Below are 24866 nucleotides of genomic sequence, written 5' to 3'. Positions count from 1 at the left end.
CTACTAATTGCGCCCACTTGCCAACCTCGGCGGCCATCCGTCAGGGTTGACCCGCCACCGGGATTAAAAAGAATATGCAGATGAATGTATAAATGAGGGTAAAGGGACAGAACATGGCGGCTTGGCTAATTTTTTGAAAAAGGAGGAGTTTCTGAGCCATCTGGGTCTTTAAAGATTTAAGATATGAAAAGGGATGTGACAAATTATAGACAAGCACATTGTGGCTGGGGACAATTGAAATTTGGTTTGCTTTGGATGCATATGCACGAATATACTCTTATGTGTTCTTCAGAAGCCACACACAAACACACACACACACACATTCTCACACTCGATTGCATCATGAAACCAGGCGCCTCCTGCGTGCTGTTCAGTGTGGTTTTATGTGAGGTGGATCTTTCTACCATCTCGCCTGAAACACAACAACAAGACACTGACATGTGTCAGACATTGCTGAGAAAGCTACGCCTCTTCCTATGCTCTTGGAAGATGCTCCCTCTGGAAACAGGTAGCGGGTGGTGTAAGGTGGTGTAAATGTTCAACACAAAAAGTTCTGGGTACTGAGGTTTGGGTTCATGGATAACAGTAGGTTTTAGCTTGTAACAAAAAGGTATTTAAACATTTGTACACATTCCATATTTTGCAGGCTTTTTTTTATGTATCCCTATGACTTCCAGTGAACCCAAATACCCAGACAATATCCAAAATCTTAATTTCATTAGATGGAGCTGCCAGGTTCTGAACATGCAGATAACAAGTGAGAAAGTTACAAATGATACTAGGCCTACAGATGATATATTGAACCTTTTCGGTAAATCCATACTATATTAATCTATTTATTCATTGACAGTATAAAAATGAATGTATGTGTGCCTGTGTTCGTGTCCATACTCTGCTGCATTAGTATTTTGCCGGCCTCTTCATAGTCAGCCACCCCTAAATCTCTCAGAAATGACCCCTGTTGCTCTGTGCTGATGGTAAGTAGATATGCCAGTTGCTTGTGGAATACTGCTTGATATGCAGTTTGTCAGGAGCTGTGGAGTAATTAATGTGAACTGGCTGTACCCCAGAGAGGATTTATATGTTATTAAGGACTATGTTTTTCCATTAACATTTTTCCATACATTTAAAATTTCACAATGTGATCAATAAGTGAAGTGTATGTAGTGCCATTGTAAGAAAATGTAATTGCTTAGCAAGCAAAATATGTATGTGCACTTTTATAACATGGTCATGTCTTTTTCCATTATGAATGTCCACTCAGGTAATGCCCTGAATGGATGGTTGTAATCCATTTTAACAGATTTGAGTAAAAACATAGAAGCAAAATCCACGAAATGACTGGAACAGGCAGAAAATTACTTATAAATACTTTACATATCCATGCATGTATGTATGTGTGCATGCACATATGTATGTAAAATGAACCAATGCACCCAAGTTGTGTGTGTGTGTGTATTTTTGTTGGTGTGAGAGTGTGTTTATGTGTGTTTAACTGACTATTTTCTTTTGAGTCACATAATACACATTAATGAGCTTTGCTCTGCTATATTTAGTTGTGTATTTATTTAACCCTCCAGCTAGTTTGTTATTAGGGCATTTAAGCGTGTAGATTAGGGGGCATCGCCTCCACGTTTCAGAACCGGTCTCAGTCCGTGCACCTCTACAGCAGATTTACCCAGCCAAGCACGGCATCGCAACAAATCCTATTCCCCAAATTCTTAATCGCTAAGCTGCAAAAATAACAACATGCTCAGAACCCTTTAAACACATGGCAGCAAGGCTGGTAATTGTGTTGATGTGTTGTTCTCATCAACACGCTGTGGGCCACACTTGTTAAATCTTGGGTCACTACAAAATAATTCAACAGAAACACGCATTTTATTTTCGAGGACCTCGGGTATAAATATGTGACGTGTATAACCAAATAGCTCTAGCCCTGTATGTAACATCCATTTTTTTACAAGATGCTCGTTTTTATACATATTTATTTTGTAAGATATTCTTAGTGTGGACCAGCAACACAATGGCAAGTTTCTATATTTTTGATGAGAAATGCTTTCAAAACCCACTCACGCTAACCAGCAAACACAGTGTCTGCACGCATGCACACGTGCCGAGTTGCAATGCTGAGTGTGTCTTACCAGTGTGTGCATGTCTGGTTAAGGTGTGAAGCGCACGTCTCAGGGCTGAACTATGTAAAGCAAGTCTTCTGTGCGCTGGCGTCTCTCTGCTGATCCGTGTGTCGGGCGCTGTGGAGCCGGGCCACGCCGGCAAGAGAGAGTGCGCCGACCTTGTGTGGTGGAAATGAGATCGGCCGGCTGCAGCGCGCCGGCGTCCCCGGGGCTTCGGATTCCTGCCATTTCAAACCCACCTGCTCGCCAGCCGCCCCACTGCCGCTCGGGCTGAATAATTCAGGGTGGGGAGGGGGCCGAGCGGCGGGAAGCCGGGCGGTGCTAGGCGGATGGGAGGCCTTGTAGTGTGAGGTTCCAGCTCGTTAGAATTTGGCCCTTGGGTAGCAGGGGAAGCAGGGAGGGGGCTGAGGTGGTGGTGGTGGTGGCATTACGGGGGTCTGAATGACTGAATAGCTTAAGAGACAGGAGCGGGAAGCAGGCGTCCCATTTGCATGTGAATGTCTTGGAATGGAGCCTTTCCATTTGTGGAAGGTTCTGAGTTTCATACTTCATACAAAAATTATATTTCAAATGTACACATGCAGTTATGTTAAGTTACTGTTTCTGTTTTAAATGGTTCTCAGGAGTGTAAATAGAGTGATAATGCTTTAGAAATGCACCTTGGTTGTGCTTTTAGTTGATCTCGGCTCAGTGCAGGATTTGTCTCGTGGTTAGCCACTGAAATGCGTCTCTAGACTGCCGGTGCTCCTCTTTTTTTGTGGCCAGCAGGATTGAGATAATTACCAGAAACCCTGCATGCATCACAAAATAGTCCAGGTACATGTATACAGGCACCATGCCGGCATCACATTTTTGACAGATTATTGAGATCCAGTGCAGTGGCACAGTGCAGAAATATGAGTATTTGGCCAACAGTGGCATTTTGGGAGATGGTTGGAACGTTTGTGAGTCTGTGTGTGTTTGTGTGTGTTGGCCGATAATAGTCTGGTGGTATAATGCACACAGTGAAGAGATTCGAGATTCGAGTGCTCCTCGGGGAGTCCGCTCCTGCGCCTTGTAGCAGCAGCAGTTAGAAATAGATGGAAACACGCTTGGCTAATGGTTGCTTCTCTTGTTCTTTTCCGCTTTGCTTTTTGGTTTACAGTATTAGTCAGGTGGACCTGGCCTTTCTTTTCACTGCATTTAGCAGATCGTTCTGGCAAATTCGCCTTTCGAGGCAAAACAAAAACCCTGGAACAGCATCTTAACGCCATGAGGATCATGGAGCTTAAGTGACTCAACGTCAGAAGTTACTCGTAGCTTTTGAAATAATGATGAGTGAAGCGGGGCGAGTTGGGGGAGGGGGTGGCGGAGGTTGCATATATTCATGTCTCGAGAACATCAGATGTTTTGATCTTCAGAGAAAAAACAATTAGCACAGGCAGTTGCGCTGGCATTGGAGACTTGTGGATCACGTTGAAAAATGGGGGGAAATGCGATAATCCACCAGCCCCTGCCCATTAAGCCACTTCTGGGTGATGTGTGCTATTTTATCTGTTGTGCAGGGGATTTTTTTGGGGGGGAGGGGGGTGAATTATTAATGTTTCATATTTTTAGCATCTATAGCCTATTTCTGGCCATGGCTGGAGACTAGATGGGCGTCTGTGGAATTTAGTCATGTGATGTTGGGATCTGGGTTAGCCATGCTATGGGGTCGGTGTCTGCCGGCCCAACACTTGTCCCCAACCCCCTTTTAATGGCCAAGCCAGAGGAGCCAGGAGGAAGACTTACCCTGACTGCCAATCCATCTTGGTGTCCCTGAACACCAAGTGCAGGTGTGGCCAGGTGGGCATGCGCACAGAGGTGAGAAGCGGAGCACAAGGCAACACCGGCCCCTGTAACAAGAGATCTGAGAGGCTGGGGAACGCGAATGTGGAATCTAATGTTGACAATTCAGTTTCATAATCCCTGCAAAGAACAATCTAGACGTAACCGCACCTCTGAGACATGTCACACCCACAACATACAAATGGCCTGACCTGGTTTTAAGGACAGGGCTTAAAAACGCTGCGGTTGTGGCTGAAAGCTCTGCTTTCTATTTATGTGAAGGAAACAATGTAATATGACACGTAATGGAGCCTTCTTTCTTTAATGATGATTGTCCCTTTTATGGAAAGAAAAACAAAGTGAATGCCTGCGATGGAGAGGAAACAGAGAGAGAGAGAAGGGGGGGGGAGCAAGCGAGAGAGAGGACACAGGGTCATGTAGACAGCTTGAAGCCATACTTTCAGCGGGGTGTTGAAACAGCGATCCATGTTAAAACAGCCATCCCCCTGAGCTGGGCAGCCCACTGCACTCTTCTCCCCGGCAGCCTCATTTGGAAGGCAGATCGGTCTGAGGCCGCAGAAGGTAGGGGCATTTGTCAGCAGAAATTGGGACTGATGTGCGGCGATGAAGTGTTTGCAGAGGGATGAGGGCTGCGGTTTGATTGACGTGAGGCATGACAGCAGGCAGCTGGTGCCCCGCACTCTCTCCAGGCAGGACCCAATCACAGCTCACATCATTAACAACGCAGTTTTAGCCCCGTGGAGCCTAAGTGGGGATGTTGCTCTCTGAGAAATGTTGGACTAATTTAAGCAATATTTTCAACATAACGCAGTTAGGCTAAAATAATATCCATGCAGGTTGTTTTGGAATGATTATTAAAAATACGGTTAAATGTTGTAAATGTTGTAAATCTTGCCATAGCAATTCACTGTTCTTTTATCATAAGTATTGATGCTCTTATGTCTAATGGCTAGTAGGTAGTAGGCTGGTAGTAGCCTAGTGGGTAACACACTCGCCTATGAACCAGAAGACCCAGGTTCAAATCCCACTTACTACCATTGTGTCCCTGAGCAAGACACTTAAGCCTGAGTGTCTCCAGGGGGAGAGTGTCCCTGTAACTACCGATTGTAAGTCGCTCTGGATAAGGGTCTCAGGTAAATGCTTGCTTGTTTGTCTTATAATGACTTGTATTGTCGTGTTTTTAACAGGGGTACATGGACCATCAGGTTATGTCTAAATGAATGTCTTTATGTCAACAGACTACGAAAAAAAGGAGGCTTTCCGCAGTGTAAGGTGGTTGTTGGGTGCAGGTGTTTTTAGGGTTGGTGCCCTGGCAGCACGATCGCGCATTTCAGCACATCCCCCTGCCCCCTTCACAGCTGGGGTGGATATGCCAGCAGTGTGCTGCGGAAGCAATTTAGCCCCGCGCTGCTCGGCGGGCGCATTTGATCTGCGTTTCTGAGAGCGCGCTCCATGTGTCCTCACTCATTAAGCCTGCAGAAGACTGTTTCATAAGTCGGACGACGGGGTGAAATAATGAAAACACAGAGGTCTGAATCACTGGGCTGTTACGAAACGGCCCTGCTGCTGACCACCACTGCTGGTTATAAACTGCTCTGAGAGCACCATAGCAACCAATCCATTACAGAGCACCATGATGAACACCAAAAGCCTCCTAGGGATAATCATTAAGTTGTCAGCATGGCACTATATGGAGCACTTTGGGCTGAGCTGGAATACTGCCGTACTCTTTGAAGGGGGTGGCTGGTAATCATATGGCTTTGATGCCTCCGGGTACTCCAAGATGCCTCGGTGATCCATGCTTTTCATATAAAAAGAGTCTGTTGTCCAGGGAGCATCGTCCGCGCGCTAAAACACAGCAGCAAAGGGGGCCGTAAAGTCCCCAGCAGCAGTAACTCTGTGTGAAAAATTCCTGTTGGTGTCACATGATCCAATCATGTGACCGGGAGTAACACGGAAACGAGGTAACGTGACTCCTATATAATAGGCTGGAGAGCAGCTGCCAATTGCTCAGTCATTGAATGACGCACGCCATTCGACTCGGCTCCGAAAACCCGCTCCCAGTAAGACCGTACCTGTCCTCTCTGTTCTCCCGATACCTGAACTCCTTCCTGTCACTCTGTCCTGCCCTGTCTTGTGTCTTAATACGCGAACGACAACATCAGTGTGGTGTTGCGGCTCGCGCCGTCCCCGTTCGCAGATTAACGCGGAGGAACTTACCTGCCTCCCTGCGTCCCACCGCACCGAGGTCTCTCGTTTCCTCCTACACGTCTCTCTTGTTCTGGTCCCGGTTCGCGTTACAGAATGACTGAGCCCGAATTACGCGCTTCACATCTCGCTGCTTTGTGCGATCGGATAGCGCGGCAGGAGAATCTTTTTGGAAGTCTGTCGCAGGAGGTTCGCTTCCTGCGGCAGCGCGTTCAGGAAGTGACCGCCGCGCACCGAGACCATGAAGCGGCGAGCGTGGCGCAGAGCCCTCGCCCCCCCGCGGTTCCCGAACCCAGTTTGCCGCTCCCGGAGCGCTGGAACGGGACCGAGGGGAGCGGCGAGGTGCTCCTCACCGCTCTCTCGTTGATTTTCGAGTTACAGCCTAGCCGCTACCCCAGTGCCCGGTCCCGAATCGCCTTATTACTAACCCGGCTCGGTGGTACCGCCGCAGAGTGGGCGGCTGCGCGAATTAGTTCCCCCAGTTCTGCGTCCCTCTCGTATGCCGAATTCGTGGAGGAATTAAAACTCACCTTCTGTCATCCGGACGGCGTGGAAGACGTCGCGTCACAGCTTTACCATCTGCGCCAGGGTTCCTCATCAGTCAGCCAGTTTACCGCCAGATTCCGGACCCTGGCTGCAAAGACTCCGCTGGGCGACCACGCCCTCCGGATGATGTACTATGAGGGACTGGCCCCACGAATTCGGGGTGAGATGGTCAGTCGGGAGATGCCAGCAACATATGAGGCCCTCATACAACTCGCAATGCGGATTGATCGCCATCTGCTGGCTCTCCCGAAAACTGCGGCCCCCATTCCGACCCTGCATCAGACCCCTCGACCGCCTCTATCACCACTTCAGCCCACCGTCACTCCTCCAGACCATAGGGGGGAACCCATGCAGCTGGGACGGACAACCCTCACGCCTGAAGAGAAGCAACGGCGTTTTCGGGAGGGTTTGTGTGCATACTGCGCTTCCCCCTCACACATCCGCCTGACCTGCCCTATTCGTCCGGGGAGACGGGACACCCAGCAGATCAGCACGGCACGGCCATCTAGGCCCCTTCCTCCACATCTGATGCCACCGACCTCCCGACTCACTCTCCCGGCCGTCCTGGAATGTAATCAGCGAAGCATCTCCACCACAGCCTTTGTGGACTCCGGGGCGGCTGGAAATTTCATAGACCACTCCTTCATCCGACAACATCACATTCCCCTGGAACTCCTCCCAAGTCCTCTCACAATAACCTCCGTGGATGGTCATCCTATCTCCGCAGGACCCATCATTCACCGTACGGTCCCTCTGCAACTCCGGCTGGACTCCCATGTGGAGAAAATCCAATTTCTGGTGACCAAGATCATCACCTCACCACTCCTCCTCGGGTTCCCCTGGTTGTCCCTACATGAACCCCATCTCTCCTGGTCGTCGGGCATGGTGTTGGAGTGGGGAGCGCACTGCCATCACCATTGCCTTCTGCCACAACCCTCCTCGTCTGTCTCCACGAACCCAGAACCGAGTCCTCCAGTGTTAGACAACATTCCCTCCTGTTACCATGACCTAGCCACCGTCTTCAGTTCAGCCAAAGCCGCCCAGCTGCCTCCCCATCGACCAGGCGACATGGCCATTGATCTGCTGCCAGGAACCACTCCTCCGAAAGGACATCTCTACTCCCTCTCCAAGGCAGAGCAATTGGCCATGGAGCGGTTTGTGGCAGAGGCGCTTCAAAACGGCACCATCCGCCCCTCGACCTCCCCGGCCGCGGCAGGGTTCTTCTTTGTGACCAAGAAGGATGGTGGTCTGCGACCGTGCGTGGACTATCGGGGACTCAATAAAATCACCATCAAAAATCGAACACCGTTACCCCTCACCAACACCGCCCTGGACGCCCTCTCGGGAGCCAAGTATTTCACGAAGCTGGATCTCCGGTCTGCCTACAACCTGATTCGTATCCGGGAGGGCGATGAGTGGAAAACCGCCTTCATCACCCCCACTGGTCATTTTGAATCCCTAGTAATTCCATTCGGTCTATGCAACGCACCCGCCGTCTTCCAGCAGTTCATAAATGATACTCTCCAGGACATGCTGGGACGGTGGGTGTATGCCTACCTGGACGACGTACTCATTTATTCACCCACTCTAGAATCCCATATTCAACACGTGAGGGCAGTACTAAAGAGATTGCTCGCCCACCGACTGTACTGTAAGCTGGAAAAATGCGCCTTCCACCAGCGCTCCACCACGTTCCTGGGTTTTACCATCTCGTCCCAGGGTGTGGCCATGGAGCCCAAGAAGCTAGAAGCAGTGGCGTCGTGGCCCCTACCCACGACGCTGAAGCAACTGCAGCGGTTTCTTGGGTTTGCAAATTTCTATCGTCGCTTCATCCGTGGCTACAGTACGGTCGCAGCACCCCTCACTGCTCTCACCAAACCGTCACCAGGTCCGCTTCGCCTAACCCCGGAGGCCATTCAAGCATTTAAATCTTTGTGTCACCATTTCACCACCGCCCCCATTCTTCAACACCCAGACCCTACCCTTCCGTTTGTTGTAGAAGTGGACGCGTCAGAGGTGGGTGCTGGCGCCGTCCTCTCTCAACGCGGTCCGGACCGGAAATTGCACCCGTGTTGCTTCTTCTCGCGGAAGTTCACCCCTGCACAGCAGCGATACGGGGTGGGGGACCGTGAGCTGCTGGCGGTCAGGTGGGCCCTCGAGGAGTGGCGGCACTGGCTGCAAGGCAGTGACACCCCCTTTCTGGTCTGGACCGATCACCAAAACCTAATCTCTATCAAAACCACCAAACAGCTCAATCCCCGCCAGGCGAGGTGGGCACTATTCTTTGAACAGTTCGACTTCCAACTCTCCTACCGTCCCGGCTCCAAAAACCAGAAAGCCGATGCCCTGTCCCGTCAACACGCCCCAGACTCACCATCCTCTGACCCCGAACCCGTTCTTCCTCCTCATCGCATCCTAGGCCCTCTCCGGTGGTCCCTCGAGACGAAGGTCCGGGCAGCACAGGCATCCGACCCTGGCCCAGACAACACCCCACCCGGGTGCCTGTACGTCCCAAATACCTGCCGGCCCGATGTACTGCATTGGGGCCATTCCTCCGTCCTCTCAGGCCATCCAGGACGCCAACGGACCCTCTCCTTCATTCGCCGAGCATTCTGGTGGCCTTCAGTACGACGGGACGTACAGGCCTACGTGGATGCATGTGATGTCTGTGCCCGTGCCAAGACTCCCAACACTCCGGCTGCTGGGCCCCTGCGTCCCCTTCCCATTCCTCATCGCCCCTGGACCCACCTCGCCTTGGACTTCATCACCGGCCTCCCTGAAGCTAGTGGTATGACCACCATCCTGACCATAGTGGATCGTTTCTCCAAAGCGGTCCACTTGGTCGCCCTGCCCGGCCTACCGTCCTCTGCCACAACCGCTGACCTCGTGCTTCAACACGTGGTCCGCCTCCATGGGTTCCCCCAAGACATCGTCTCTGATCGGGGACCCCAATTCGTCTCAGCTGTGTGGAAGGCGTTTTGTCGCCTTATCGGATCCACCTGCAGCCTCTCCTCTGGCTACCATCCCCAGACCAACGGTCAGGTGGAGAGGGCCAACCAACAGCTGGGACGATACCTGCGATGCTTCGCGTCCGAACACCAACGCACTTGGCCCGGGTTTCTCCTGTGGGCGGAGCTGGCCCACAACCTGCAAATCTCCTCCGCCACCGGCCATAGTCCCTTTGAGATCTGCCATGGATATCAGCCCCCCATCTTCACGCACCAGGTGCCTGCAGGTGGGGTCCCCTCGGCCCGTCAGATGATCCGCGGTTGTCGAACGGCCTGGAAATCGGCGCGGTCGGCCCTCCTCATCGCCTCCCGAAGGATGTCCACCCAGCACGATCGCCGGCACCCTCGTCGACTGCACTTCCGAGTGGGACAGAGGGTGTGGCTGTCCACCAAAGACCTACGTCTCAGGACTGAGTCACACAAGCTGTCCCCTCGATACATCGGACCATTCCGGATCCTCAGTCGGATCAACCCCCTCACATACCGTCTCCAACTCCCTCCTGCCATCCGTGTCCATCCAGTCTTCCATGTCAGTAAACTCAAACCCTTTGTCCGATCCTCGCTTCATCCTCCTGCTCCGGATCCGCCACCGCCACGCATCGTCGACGGGGGACCCGCCTACACTGTGGAGCGCATCATTGCCTCGCGCCGCAGAGGTCGGGGGGTCCAGTACCTGGTGCATTGGACCGGCTATGGACCAGAAGAACGGTCTTGGATCCCGAGTCGTTTCATCCTGGACCCGTCTCTGGTGGCTGAGTACCGGCAGCGTACCGCCGCCACTCCGGGGCCGTCGGGGGTCGGCCCTGGAGGGGGGGGTACTGTCACATGATCCAATCATGTGACCGGGAGTAACACGGAAACGAGGTAACGTGACTCCTATATAATAGGCTGGAGAGCAGCTGCCAATTGCTCAGTCATTGAATGACGCACGCCATTCGACTCGGCTCCGAAAACCCGCTCCCAGTAAGACCGTACCTGTCCTCTCTGTTCTCCCGATACCTGAACTCCTTCCTGTCACTCTGTCCTGCCCTGTCTTGTGTCTTAATACGCGAACGACAACATCAGTGTGGTGTTGCGGCTCGCGCCGTCCCCGTTCGCAGATTAACGCGGAGGAACTTACCTGCCTCCCTGCGTCCCACCGCACCGAGGTCTCTCGTTTCCTCCTACACGTCTCTCTTGTTCTGGTCCCGGTTCGCGTTACAGTTGGAATAATAATCCATTTGCTGGTACAGTGTTGCTGTTCACATATAGTCAATGTGAACCTATTCCACGGCCTGTATGGGACTGTGTGTGTGTGTGTGTGTGTGTGTGTGTGTGTGTGTGTCACGCCGGGAAAGCGGCTGAATTGAGTCGTCTCTCGTCATCACGCTTCCTCTCTAATGGGCTTGCTGACCAGTCGCCATGGCAACACGAGGAAACGACAGCGCAACAGAGTGCACAATCCATTAGGTGTGAGTAGGAGACTACGGAGCTGTGGGGGAGTTGAAGAAAACACACATTTATCTACAAGGTTTATTTTACCTGTTGTCCCTGATTTATTATTTATGATTATTTATTGATCTGTGTCATGCTTGGCCTGGCAGCGCTGGGCTGCCGCCCTCAATTTGGTTCCCTTTGTTCCAGCTGGACTGAAAAAAAAAGCAGCACTGGCTTCATCTCCATCCGCCATCTAACCTGAAGCCAACATGGATCTCCACGCCAGGACAGAGTGAGCTGAGCAAAGAGATGAGCCATGAGACGCAATTCATAGCACCACTGATCTAATCGAATGTGCTATGGCTAATAAGTGCACTTTTAGCCATTTTCCTGACACCATTTTGCCATTGCTGCATTATTACCACCCACACGCTTGCACCGGGGAATGAAAACCACCAGTTCTGCTCCATGTAGCTCATCCAGAGCACCCAAAGCCCCACTTCTAATCCCAGCACAGCTAACAAGCTGCAGTGCCCAAGTCAATGAGCCCCGCTGCCAGTCTCCCAGACTCCCTCCCACCTCTCCCGAGCTGACAGACTTCCTGACTTTCCACCAGAACAAATGCAGTGCCGTCAGCGTTCCAATGAAATCCCCTCACTTCATGCTGCACTTCCAAAAGCACTTTGTCTTTGACAAGTAAGTGACCAGCTTCTGATTGTGTCAGATTTATTATAAGAGGGAACAGAGAGGGAACGTTGGGTTTCGTCTCTGTTGGGTTAGCCCCATACGGTGTGAGGAGAAAAAAAACACAGTTCCTAATTTAATGTTAGCTTGCATTCACACTTTTGGAGCTACAATTCTCTGAGGTGGGACATAGGGGAGCAAAGATGTAAATGGCATATAAATCAATCCCTTACATTGAACCTTTTTGAGTGCAAGAGCTTCTGTTTTTTTGCTCGCTGACTGCTTTTGTTAATGTATTTATGAGGCTTTAGCGAAGGTGACTTCTGCCCGTCTGAGAACGTGACAAAAAGGGATTTCCCTCTGGTTGCCGTACTCAAACATATATCTACTGTTCTCTTAACAGAACGAATCATGTGAATTTGCTATGGCTAGGCCAGCAACCTGCAGAGTCGTATGCACCCAATCGAGCGGAGCTTGGGGCAACCTGCAGGGTTGTTTCTACATACAGTATTTCTGTTGTATTTGTGTCTGTACATTTGTGCTTTACCATGATCTGATAACTCTGATTGGCCTGTACATAGAGTAAGCAGACAACTAGGTATATTTGGCACTTCCTGCAGTACTTATGCCCGCTGGTCAAATAACTTAGTGTGAATTCTTTTTTTTACAACAGCCTCCAGGGCTCTATGAAAGTCTGATGTATAAACAGGGACCATGGAGCTGTGATGATGCTCTGCTGTATCTTCTACAGTCTCCAGCTGAGAACGCAAGGGAAGTCTGCAGGGAGCGACCCTGCTTAACTTTCCATTAGCACTATCTACATAACATCTGATGTGTCCCTCATTCTGATGCAACAAGAGGTAGATTATCTCAGAGTGGCTAAACCAACAAAGCTGTGGCCTGTGTCTCAGCACAGTTACATTATAAAATACATAGCCTCAGTGGAGATCTGAAAATGTCAACTGGTTCCTTTGGGTTTAAATTTAAACCGTAGTGAATACAGGTTTTAAAGCTGCATGCCACAAAACACATTGCACTGTGGTAAGGTGTTTATAAAATGATTCAGATAATAGCAACTTTACACACTTCGATACCCAGTTTATCATTTGCTTTATTCCAGGTAATGTAGTTAACTTCTCTTAATTGCTATTCAACACATGAACTTTTCTTATATTTGAATATATAATTTAATAATTTGTTTCTTTCAATATAGTTATATACTAAAGTTTCTTTCTCAACTGCTTTGAACATGGCTCAAAAATGTTTAGAGCCAGAAGTAATATTTCAGTAATATCAGTTTAATGTTTACAATGTCATATAGTTCATTTATTATGTGTATTGGTAGATTATAAATGTTTTACCCCAGACAACCTTGCTTATCTGCTTAAGCATTTAAATACTTTCTATTTCTTTCCACTCCACCAGAACACAACAAGTCATTGTTGAAATCTATGGCAAAAACAAATTATGCATGTTTAAACCCAGCACTAGTCAATATTTATTTAGCCTAATGGTGTTGGTTAGGATCATTGTTCAGAATTCCACAGTTTTGGTTCAACTGAGTCTCACACCGGCATGTAAAGAGATCCAGTATTTGCCTTTTGCCACAGTAAAGTAGACTATCATTTGCAAAGAAATGCTTTGTGGCTGGGCTAAATATTTTAGCTGGTTAAACTGGTCCTTAAACTGAGTAAATGTGACATGCAGTGACTTAAGAAAGTTCATATGCAAAAAGCACAATAGGACTAAGGATCTTTGTAGTCCACAAAGCTCTTTCAAGGCACCAGCTTTAGATTTGATCGTTCCCACGTCAAGGCTGTATCTTTAGAAAGAGAAGCTTCGTATTTTCAATATGGCTTGGTAAGAGAGCTGCAGAGGGCCTCTGAAATTCTGCCTTTGTTCTCCTCCTGGAGTGTGCATGTGTTTGTGTGTACATGTGTGTTTGTGTGGGTGTTTAAAAAAAAAATACTCGGATCACAGTTTTAACAGATGGAGTCTTTAGCAAATCTTTCACTTCTGAGTAAGGTTTGTAGTCTGGTGTTTTGTTTTCTCACCGACAAAACCAAGGGTCAAGTCCCACTGTTTGGTTGTTTGATGATACCGTGGTCTTGCGATGTAGGTCTCTACTAAGCCGTCTGTGAATCATGTGTCCAAATTAGGTGATAGCTTGAACTTCAGAATAGTAGGTTCACCCTGTTGCTGTCCGTGGTCCTAAAGCACATTCTCATTACTGCCAGCCAAGGCAAAAACCCAAGAGAATGTATGTACCTTAATAATTTCAGCATGTGAGTGCACTTAATACAGTTCCATGTTAGCTAACGGCAATATGATAATGTGATTAAAATTGTGTGTCATACACATCAGGCAACTTGATTGCAGACACCAAGGGGTTAGTCAAAAGCATGCAAAAGAGTGGCATTTCAGATGAAGTTGTGATACATTTTATGTGCTCTGTCTGACACAGTTGACATAGCTGCTTGGGGTGGGTGGGGTGGTGTTTTATTCACTGTAATCCAAAAAAACTAGCCTACATGACATTGCAAAAGTCTTTACCCACTTTACCCACCTCCATTTAATCTGATTTTTTTCTGTTTGTTTCTCTGTAAATTGGCTGTGCTACTTGAGGGAAGTGTATAATTGCTTTTGTGACCTGCATTTCTGTTGGAACGCATCAAGTAAAAAATACAGTACAATACTGCCCATAATGAACACAGCCACTCATTAGGCTCCACAGTAATAATAACACTGTAGAATAACGTAAAGTCGATTTGAAGGCTCTAAATGCCATTTTCTTCCTGACAATGACTCTCAGAATGCGCTGGCCACTATATCTGTTTATGCATGTAACAAAAATACTTCAAAGCCATGTTTGAGCTTTTAAACTTGTTAAACTGCCTCTCCTGTCCCTTTCAAAGCCATTTTTTTCTCCTCGCTCAGCAGGCCCGTCTGCTCCTCCCGGGACTGTGAGCGTCGAGGCGCCCCAGGCTCCCCCAGAGCCCTGAACGGCCAGACAGGGGCCTACTCGGTTTTAGAACAGCAACTCGGCACTGAAACTCGGACTGTTTCACTACAATTCCTCCATTCACAGTGTCCTTCTGCACAACGCCGCCACGTTTCTCCTTATTTTATGTCAATAAATCTCAGTTTGTCGTTCTACGATTGATTTGATTTGGTCTATCAAAACCTCCAGAATGGTCCCTTCTTTTTGATGTTTTCAGCTGGTTTTGCCTTTTCATTTACATTTACAGCATTTATCAGACGCTCTTATCCACAGCGACTTACAATCAGTAGTTACAGGGACAGTCCCCCCAGGAGACACTCAAATGTCTTGCTCAGGGACACAATGGTAGTAAGTGGGATTTGAAGCTGGGTCTTCTGGTTCATAGTAGCGAGTGTGTTACCCACTAGGCTACTACCACCCTGTGATCCATTTCGAGCGCCTGTAGATGAAATGCGCATGCGTGAATGTATTTAAATGTCACTCGTGTCATTTTTAGCGGAGCTCCAATTAAAACATACAGCAACAAACCAAAAAAAGAAAAAAAAAGATCCCACTACGCTTCATGTTGGCCAAAAGGGTTTTGTTTCTTTTCACCCCATCTAAAAAAAATATATATATATATATTACACGTGCACGTGCCCCCAACCCCGCCGGGTTTTCTTTTCAGTCCGCCACATCGTGAGAGAAATTAGATCACTAGCTTGCGTGTTCACGTGGAATGCTCCATATTCCCGCGCGTTCTGCTTTTAATTTAGCGAGACGGGTCTGTCAGGCCAAACGTGCCGATCCAACCAACCACAAGCCACTCGTCTTTGTCATTATTGTCATTATTGTTAATAATAATCAAACAAACAGCCACTGAAACATTTACTGTTGGCTGCCAATTACTGATCACATGATTGATCACATGACCTGACTTTTTTTTTTAAAGGTGTGTTGTTCCCATCCCTTAGGTTTGTTAAGGGCGTTTCCATCGAATACATCCAAAGATGATTATTTACCGTTTATGCCACTTGCATTACCAAGCATTGCAGTGTTCCTTGTGTGCGCTCTCTTGCCTCGTTAATGAGGTTTCGGGCCCCTATGATTTTACTGGGATGAAAATAACAGAGCTGGTGATAATTACCACTTTAATATTTGGCAATTAAATCTCATTAGCCTAAAGTATTTGTCAAGGCGCACACACACACACAAGCCACAGCCCCGGACTCAATACGAAGAAAGCCTACCTACACTGGAGCGAAGCAGGGTTTTGTGCTTTTTCTGCAGTCATTTTTAATTTAGCAGAAGGAAGAGGCCATTAATATCGTCCTGCCACACTTCTAATGCACTGATAATGCAGCCACTGCCTCCTGATGAAGGAGGGTACGTTACCTCAGAGCGTCTGGGTGACACATGAAGCTCGACTGGCTTGTTTCAAATAGAGGGTGTTACGCCACAATATTTAATCGCGGTGTACAGAGAATAATGGCACACCAAAAGCCTGAGTCATGGCCCTGTGTTTGCAAAGAACGTTCGGGGGATGTGGCGCTGTTTATGAATGCTGCAGCAATTTTTTTTCCGATCTCGATATGCTGCTCTCATGGGAAGATGAAAGACCCAACTGGCAGTACATTTCAATGCAGGGATTAGAACATTAAACACTCATTTTAGTACAAAAAAAAAATTCTCTCATTAGCCTGGGCATTGGCTATCATTTATTATTTCCAGTTTCCTTTTCTCTTCAACGCTCGTCCTGGGACGAGTGACTGACAGCTTAATCAGAATGAATGGGATAGTCGCTCCATCTGACCCCGCTGGTCATGTTTTATTAATCTGTAATGCTGCAATGCAAAATTGATATTATTCAATAATACATTGTCGCAGTATACGTTTGATGGGTTCCTGCTTAATTGCTGCCTATTTATTCTGTGATCACCAAATAATTTATGCGACAACAGTCACAAAGAGATCACAGAGGCCTTACTCTTCAACTCACGATGTGACGCCATTTAAAAAATGATTTTTTTTTATAGGTGTCATTATGCACCGACATAAAATATATAATAAAATATAAATAAAAAGTTTGGCTCATCTGCACCATATTGCAGCGAATTACAGATAATCTTGCACAGTTAATGGTGATTTAGTTAATGCTTTGCCAGGGTTGACAGTACTTTTAGAGTTACATTTGCCTCCCATTCATTTTTTTTGGCTCTTTGTACACCCGTGTGCAACAGCTGCTCCATGTTCGATGGCTTAATTGTAAAGCTTTCTCAGCATCGGCTTTATAGGAAGCACTTTAGACTTATCTTCTCTTTGTAATGATTGGGGACGGGGAAGACAAAGAAACATATAAAAAAAAAATACTTCAAAATGTAACCCCCCCCCACACCGACACCCAAATCTAATTTATTTGTTGAATTGACCTGAAATTACAACAGCAACACAGTCAGAGCCCTCGAACATCTCATTTGAAAAATAAAAACAGAGCGGGGAATTGACGTGGCTAAGCCAAGATTCCATTCCCACTCAGCGACGCACACAAAGGCGCAGCGCCCATTGCCGTGCACCCTACATCAAACACCAGATTTGATAAAGAGCCGCGCTAAGTCGCTCCAATGAACGAGACTCATGCATTTAAAACCAGACGCCTCTCCAGAGGCATCTCCTGCATTTTAATTTCACAGAGTCGGACTCGGGCACGTCCGCATATGAAAGCGCACGGCAAAACTGTCCACGGCACTGAAGTTCGCGGCTTAAAGGAAAAAACACCGGCCCAGGCAGGCCGGGCAGAAAACGACAAAGATGAGAGCCGAAGAACCCTGACCCGCCCCCCCACCAGCCAGTCCCCCTTGCCGCTGCGTGATCCGAGGGTTTATTTCCCTGGTGGAAATATTGGACTGTCAGTGGCAGATCAATTGGCGGTGTCCGGGGCACTTCATGGTTCCTCTAATTATAATCCTGTGCTGCTGGCGCCGGGCCCGCGTAGCTGTGGGGCAGCCATTGTAATAGAGGCATCACTCGGCGGATGGATAGACTGGAGTGCCGGCCAGAGCCTTGCAGTCGGCCTCAATGCTCCGCCCGGCGAAGAGGCATATGCCGGCGGCGGGCGCGGCGGCCGAGCGGCCCTTATCTCCCCTGTACACGCAGCCGCATCGCTGATTATGTCCCCGTGCCACCGGGCCGCTGCTTCGCCCACTCCCTGATGGCACGCAGCGAGTTCAGGGCCTGGCGGGAGAGAGAAGGTAAATCCGAAGATGAAGCATTAGCACCCACCGCTTTGCCCACGATGCGATATGACGCGAGTGTTAATAATACGGGCCTTTGCTTTTGAGCAGAATTCGCTTTGATTTCTGAACTTCTGCTTTGCTGAGGTGCTGATGCCGGAGAGAAAGAAGAGTTTTGTATTGTCTTGTTTACAAGCCGCTGTACGGCTTCTTTAAACTCACAGGTTACTGTAAGATCTTATCTCAATGCACTATACAGAAGGAACGGGAGTGAGAGGAAGAGCGGGAGGGAAGAGATGAGAAGCGGGAGGTGGGAGAGCGAGAGAGAGAGGGGGCGTCTGACAGTTTGGGCATACATACTTCAAATTAACAGTTATATAAGCAGATGTTGCTCCCGTGCCCTGGGCCATGACTGGAGATGAGTAAGATTTGCTGTCATTCGACTGAAGAAGAGAGAACGCCTGGGGGGCTCGAGGAGGAAGGGGGGGGCTTCAGGCCTGCCAGGGGTAGTGGGGTGAGGGAGAACAGATCGGGAGAGAGAAGGAAGAAGGGAAAAAAAAAAAGGCACGGAGGATGTCAGAGGAGGACGATGGTGTGTAAAGGAGTGCGAGGTGAAGGGAGAAGAGAGAAATACGCTTAAAACTCAATGCAGGCCGTGAGTGAAGAGCTAAACAGTGAAGATGTCTGACAAGGAGCTTCCAGAAGTAAAACAATAAGGGGGCATGAGATATTAAAAGGCGGCTGATGGATTATGCCTGGGATGATAAGAGTGGCTGGGTGTTACAGTTGTTAGCAGGGATTAGAAACGGTTTGGAGAATGAAAAGCAAAAAAAGTTTAACAAACTGGAAAATGATAAAAAAATGTCATTAATTTATTCCAGTATTAGAAAAAAGTGCTGTTGAGGTCAAAATGGAATACTAGAAGAGTTTTCAATATTTTGTAAAAAATGATTTTATCACTTTATCAGTGAAATTATGTTTTCATCCATGTATTTAGTCATCAAAACTGACTTCAGGTTATTAATATATATATAATAAAAAAGTATAATATACGCTATAATAGACTCGATAAAATTTATGCATTAAATAAAAATTTAAATATTGACAAAAATGCAGTTTTTAAGTTACTTATATATTAAAAAATACCACAATTTGGGAGACCATTAAGGGGTGAAATAATAAATGTACAATAAAATTGGTAAATAAATAAAGATATTATAAATGACTTGGCTCACCAGACCTTGCTCACACATTCCCCATTGGCAGCGCCATCTAACGGTGTTTCCTTATATTTACTGAAAAGGACCAAACTTTAAATTTTGAAATAAAATGTTAATTCATTAACATGCATTTTGCTTTCTAAGTAGAGAAGGGGAAAACCATTTAAATATGTCTTCTGGTCAGGACAAATACATATTTTTAGCCTTGGTTGTAAGTCAGTGTCCAGGCAAATACTAAAGTAAAACTATCAGGACATAAATATTGTAGAAATTATGAACATGTATTTGTGCAAGGAATTATGATGGAATTATTCTTTAAATGCCTTGCATGTTCTACCTGACGGGTAAGGAGGAAACTGCCTTTTTCTTTGGACCAGAGATCCGAATTATGAAAGTGTAAAAACACACAATCCCCATACAACCCTGCATTCCCCACAGGAAACATGCTAGTGCTCCCTTTTGTGTTGCTAACCACTGGCTTCCTCAGCTCCCTCGCCTCTTTCGCTTCTTTTCATATTTCCCCCCTGACTGCAGCCCGGTAATGCTTTCTTTCATTCGGCCTCCTTTGTTGAATCCTTAATGCCTGGCTCCATCTCTCGCGCTCGGCCTATCTGAGATGTGACAGGTGTGTCACGCTCTCTCCATCACACTCTAAACTTGTTGACCTTTGTCTTTAAGATTATCCCAGTCACGGCTTTCGTTCTCTTTTTTCCCCTCCTCCACGCCCGGGCTGACAAGATTGCACGGCAACAAAAGGGCATTGATACGGCGCGGCCGTGCCACCCTGTTGGCCCTCGCCGCCTCCCACTTTATTCCAGCGCGCCGTTGAGCGAAGGGAAGAGGCGCAAACACCCTCTTTTTTTTTTTTTTTTTTTTTTGCCCTCTCGGTGTTAATTATCTTCCCGTGGCGGAGTGCGGGGTGAGGGAGGGGGATGGAAGGATAAAGGCGGGGAGGGGCGGGAGGACGCTTATGGAAATATCAGCCATTGTTTTCCCCGAGCCCCGCCGCTCGGCGTAATCACTCAGCCTTAGTGGTGTAATGATGCCATCTGGTCTCAGGAAAGATGGCAGCTTCTTTCCCGCTGAAAGATGCACCGTGCGCGGGGCGATTACGGCGTCAGCTGCATCCTCCTTTCTCTCCGCTTCCAAGTGCGGGATCGTTGGTGTGATGCCGTGGAAGGTGTGAGAGAGGAGAGTCTGCATATCTTTTGTGTCCCCTCTGCTTTTTTTGTTCTCTGTTTTTTTTTTTTTTTGGCAGAAATATGTTTTGCCGTGTTTTTGTATGTTTATGCATCTGTGAGGATGCGGGTCCATGTTCTCTCCTCCGAGTTCCTATTACTGCAGTGTTGTTCGAAGATAATAGAGTCTGCCATTTTTTACACAGATGTCAGTCGACACCCTCTGCAACTATAGAACACGGTGGAAATGCGGTACGAGCATGTGTTGCCAAGACGTCACTTTACCCCTCTTCATAAATGCGTCTTGTACACAGCGTCGGAACACACAACACAACCCCTCCTCCTCCTCCTCGTCCTCCTCCTCTTCCTCCTCACGCAGTGCCTGGAGGAGTTGAGTTAACCTTTACCTGGACTGAGCCGAGGAGATCTTGTTTATCTCTGCTCCAGCAGATATTACCTTTCTCATCCATATGTCGGTTTATTTTCATTGGAAGCGGCTTGGCTTCCCCCTGGGGAGGTTTCATCAGTAAACACACTTTGAAGAGTAATTGCAGAACGCACGGCGTATAACAATGGTTGTCCTGCATGGGGTAGGGTATTGTGTGTGTGTTTTTTTTTTTTTTTTTTTCCTGCCATGCATAGTGCGGGCCTATGCCAATATAAAATAACCAAATTGACATGAACTTAATTTAAAAAAAGCAAGGCAGAAAACATTGATGCATATTAATATTATTGAAGCTAAAATTGATGACTAAGAGTCTGGCTGTTTAAGGATAATTCAATATCTATTTGCTATATTACTGTTTTGCAAGAATAGATTCAGCCCTTTCCTGTGTTTTCTTTTATAATGAGTTTGTTTTAGCTATAGACATATTTTAGAATAGAAATTATTCAAATAAAGATATGTTTGGAAAATATCATCTTTAGATTATGTACCCATGAATGTATATTTCTAAAATTGCCTTGACTGTTATTACCATGTATGTAAAAGAAACTTTTTGTTTAAGATGACTGAGTTCATCTGAATGTTTTTGAAGTATTGTTAAAGGAAACGTGTTTTATACACACAAACATACAGGCAAATTTAACACCATTGCACCATTTTCATTTCTTATTTCAAAATATAGCTTTTAAATTCACCCTCATCTTCATGCCCTCAAGCTTTTTCCATAAGTTGAGGATTTAACAATGTGTGCTTTTTCAATTTTCCTTTTCAAAGGGATTTTATTTCCTTTATATTCAAAGAAATTATTTACCCAAGCAGTGAAAAGGGAATGCTTGCTGAGTCTCACACACATACACACACACAATAACATGAAAACTCAAAAGTGGGTTATATTTCCACATATATTTATATATGGTCATTTATGCCTTTTCTATTTTTTTTTAATCGGCATAAATGATGGCCAGAATTCAACTAATGGGAAAAAGTGATAGTCTCTTTTCTGTGCTTGCTCTTCGGTTTTCATCATCTGCTGGGACAGAGTGGAAATTCTACCTGCAACCTCGTAGCACAGTGTCCCGGTTCACATATGAGTAGCCCAGGGGGCCGGAGCCATTCCGACCCGGCTGTTTGAGGCCGCCAGAGCTGCATCATATTATTAACGCTGATGGAGACCAGGCATTATTGTGATTTAATACATCCACCCCACCCCCCTAGTGCTCTGCCTTCAAAGCCACACTTCGAGAAAGCTCCGGACTGCCAGCGCAGCGTGACAGGCTGCTAAAGCTAGACAGATAAGAATGCCAAGCGTCCTGGTAATTTCAGCTGGGTAGGAAAAAAAAATACGAAAAAACAAAAGCACAAAATAAAAACGACAAGTTTTATCAGTGTTTTCCCTGCTAATTCCTTTGCCAGGCCAAATTTGATTGGTCAGGATAGCGGGAGAATGGTGAAAGATAAGAGAGAAACTGTCGTGAAATGAGGCAGATGCAGGGCAGGATAAGAAACGCGATTATGCTGCCAGGTCCCTTGTATTAAGCCCACTGCTCCGCCCTCGTTCTGTAAATGGCCAAAGTCTAATCTCGCACCATACAGATCTCTCCCGGCTCTTAACACAGCTGCCATCACACACCCCGTGTCAGATTGGCCCAGTGATAATGCTGTCAGAGCAGCGACGTTTTTCCAGCCTGTAATAGCCAAGCAGACCAGGGAGTTTGGAGACAGGGTTTTCACGCCCTCTCAAACAAGTGTGGCTGCAGCCTGAATGGTCAGCTGACCTCACCACAATCAAGTGTTATTGTGAATGCTACTGCATTCTGGGCTGTTGACACCAAATCGCTTCCAGAAAATTCTGGTGAATGTTCTGGTTCACTAGAGGAAGTTGGCAGTGACCCGTCTGGGCATCTGTCGCCACGTCGAGCGTTTCATTATATAAATGGAGGCATTCCAGGCCTCAACTGTTCCCTGCCAATGCAAAGCCTATCAAATTACAATCATGGCAAACATTACGACTCAAGATCTGCTGCTGTACCTGGGGACTAGAGCTGCAGCATTCCTGATTAAATGGGAATCGCATTTCCATGTTCCCATCCCATGCTGTTTTGAGCAAAATGCAACATAGAGATTAACTATGATAGTGTTGTAAATAATTTATTTATTCTAAACAGTGACTGACGTTTGCCAATCATTTTACAATGATAGTATGCCAGTGGTCATTAAACACAATTTCAGATTTGCATTTCAGTGGTGAACATTCTTACTGAATCATCGTGGTTGAGATGATTGAGATGCCGACAGGCTACAGCCAATGAGAATGCACCCATGTCACCTCCTATCCATCGTTTTCTGACAAAATGTTGGAAATGAGACCTAATGAAACACTGGGGTGGGGGTGAAGGATTTAATATAATATTAGAGTAGAACTGTAGTATGAACCCATGCGATTGATTACACTTAAACCTTTAGAATGAGGCACAATATCTGTGATAATTTTTGTAAATGCTGGGTCACTGCTGATCTTGATTGATCTAATGTGTGGAAATGTGTGGCAAGTGTAGCAAAAAAGGAAAAAACAACGGCTTCACAGTCTTCGTCATGTGTGCTGTGCACGGTTGCTTTGGGTTGTTAGGAGTGTCCGGGTCTCACTTCGCTGTGGCAAGAAAGGAGATGGACGCAAATGTGACGGAAGCGCATTGTGATCTGGGTGGAAAACTGATGGACGGTATCATTATCGAAAGAATGCATCCCCCTTTCCCCAACCAACCACCCCCACTACCATTTGTTTCTTTTCTTTCCTCTGTCTCCATTTTTCCACAAGAGTGTCTGCTAATTAAGCACTGCCATTAGACACCATGTAATTGGCTTGAAAAGTAATGACAAGCAAATTTATTTACAAGGCAATTACAATAAAGAGAGCCTTCGAACTGATAATAATCATTTACGACCGGGGGAAGCAGGAGAAGAAAAAACACAATGCGGTTTGAGTGACGTGGGTTTAAATACGTGTATTTATCATTGCATTATTCAACTTTTTAACACTACACTGTTGCATTTCTGTGTGCCAGTAATAGCATTTCTAGCCGAATTGTCTTTGATAAATGGTGAGATTGAGCCGCATCAAAGGAGACATGCTGAGGAGCTTGTAGTCTTTTTTCTCTGCTCATTCCCTCATTGTGATAATGCACAATGCCAGTATGTCAGACGAAAGAAGCTTTTTTTCTGTAGATGTCACTGCCTTAAAAGGCAAAAGAAAGAGACTGGGTTATTTCATCAATTTCTCCCAGAGCGGGAGAGGAGTGGAGAGGCCGGAGGGAGAAAATGTCTGTGCGCTTGGACGTCTTTGCCCTTCACTTTCCAGGCAACAGATGGAAACGGCGTATTAAGGCACCCCAGGGTGACCCTAGACACCCAGGCATGGCCAGGTTCAGCAGGAGCAGGTGGGCATCTGCTCCGTGTCCTTAATCGCGCTCGGTGCATGACTTCCCCGCCGTGAGCTTGGCTTATTGTGCCGGCCCACGTTCCTGGCACCTCTTCTCACCTGGGGGCAGAGTGGGCGTCTCCCGGGCAGCGCCGACCAGCCTGCCGCTGGCCGGGCTCGGCATTTGGTTAACTTGCCGCCGTGTTACTGGGTCTGAAGGGGGCCAAGACAAGGCCCGGAGTGCAGTGCCCGTGTCCGGTTCAGGCACTGGTTAATGTGCACCAGTGGGAGTTGGGAAAACGCTCGTCCTGAGAGCTGCCAGCGCTTTTATAGTCCTCTTTTTTGTGTCCACTTTAAAAGCATGGCGGTGCAGCAGTTTATTTAAGTGCATAAAAGGCGCAGTGGTCATTGTCGAGGCATTGAGCGTTTACCAGGAGGAAGGCAGTCTTAATGTGGTATTTTTGCTCCTGAGCGCCCCCTATATCAGACAATTGTAATCTTGCAATTGTCTGATGCAATTCTGATCTTTTGAACAATAGTTTGTTTGTCATTCAGTAAAGCTACGAGTGGCATT

The 24866-nt window shown here is 47.2% G+C and overlaps 1 protein-coding gene across 6 annotated transcripts in view; it reads left to right on the top strand.

Moving 5' to 3' along the window:
* The window catches only part of celf5a (cugbp, Elav-like family member 5a), a 148908-nt gene that overhangs the window by 13006 nt on the left and 111036 nt on the right, over nucleotides 1–24866 (top strand). The window lies entirely within an intron of this gene.

This window comes from Denticeps clupeoides, chromosome 13 (assembly GCF_900700375.1).
Source record: "Denticeps clupeoides chromosome 13, fDenClu1.1, whole genome shotgun sequence".
Lineage (NCBI taxonomy): Eukaryota > Metazoa > Chordata > Actinopteri > Clupeiformes > Denticipitidae > Denticeps > Denticeps clupeoides.
The sequence above is the reverse complement of the archived record's forward strand: the minus strand, read 5'-3'. Positions and strand labels throughout refer to the sequence as shown.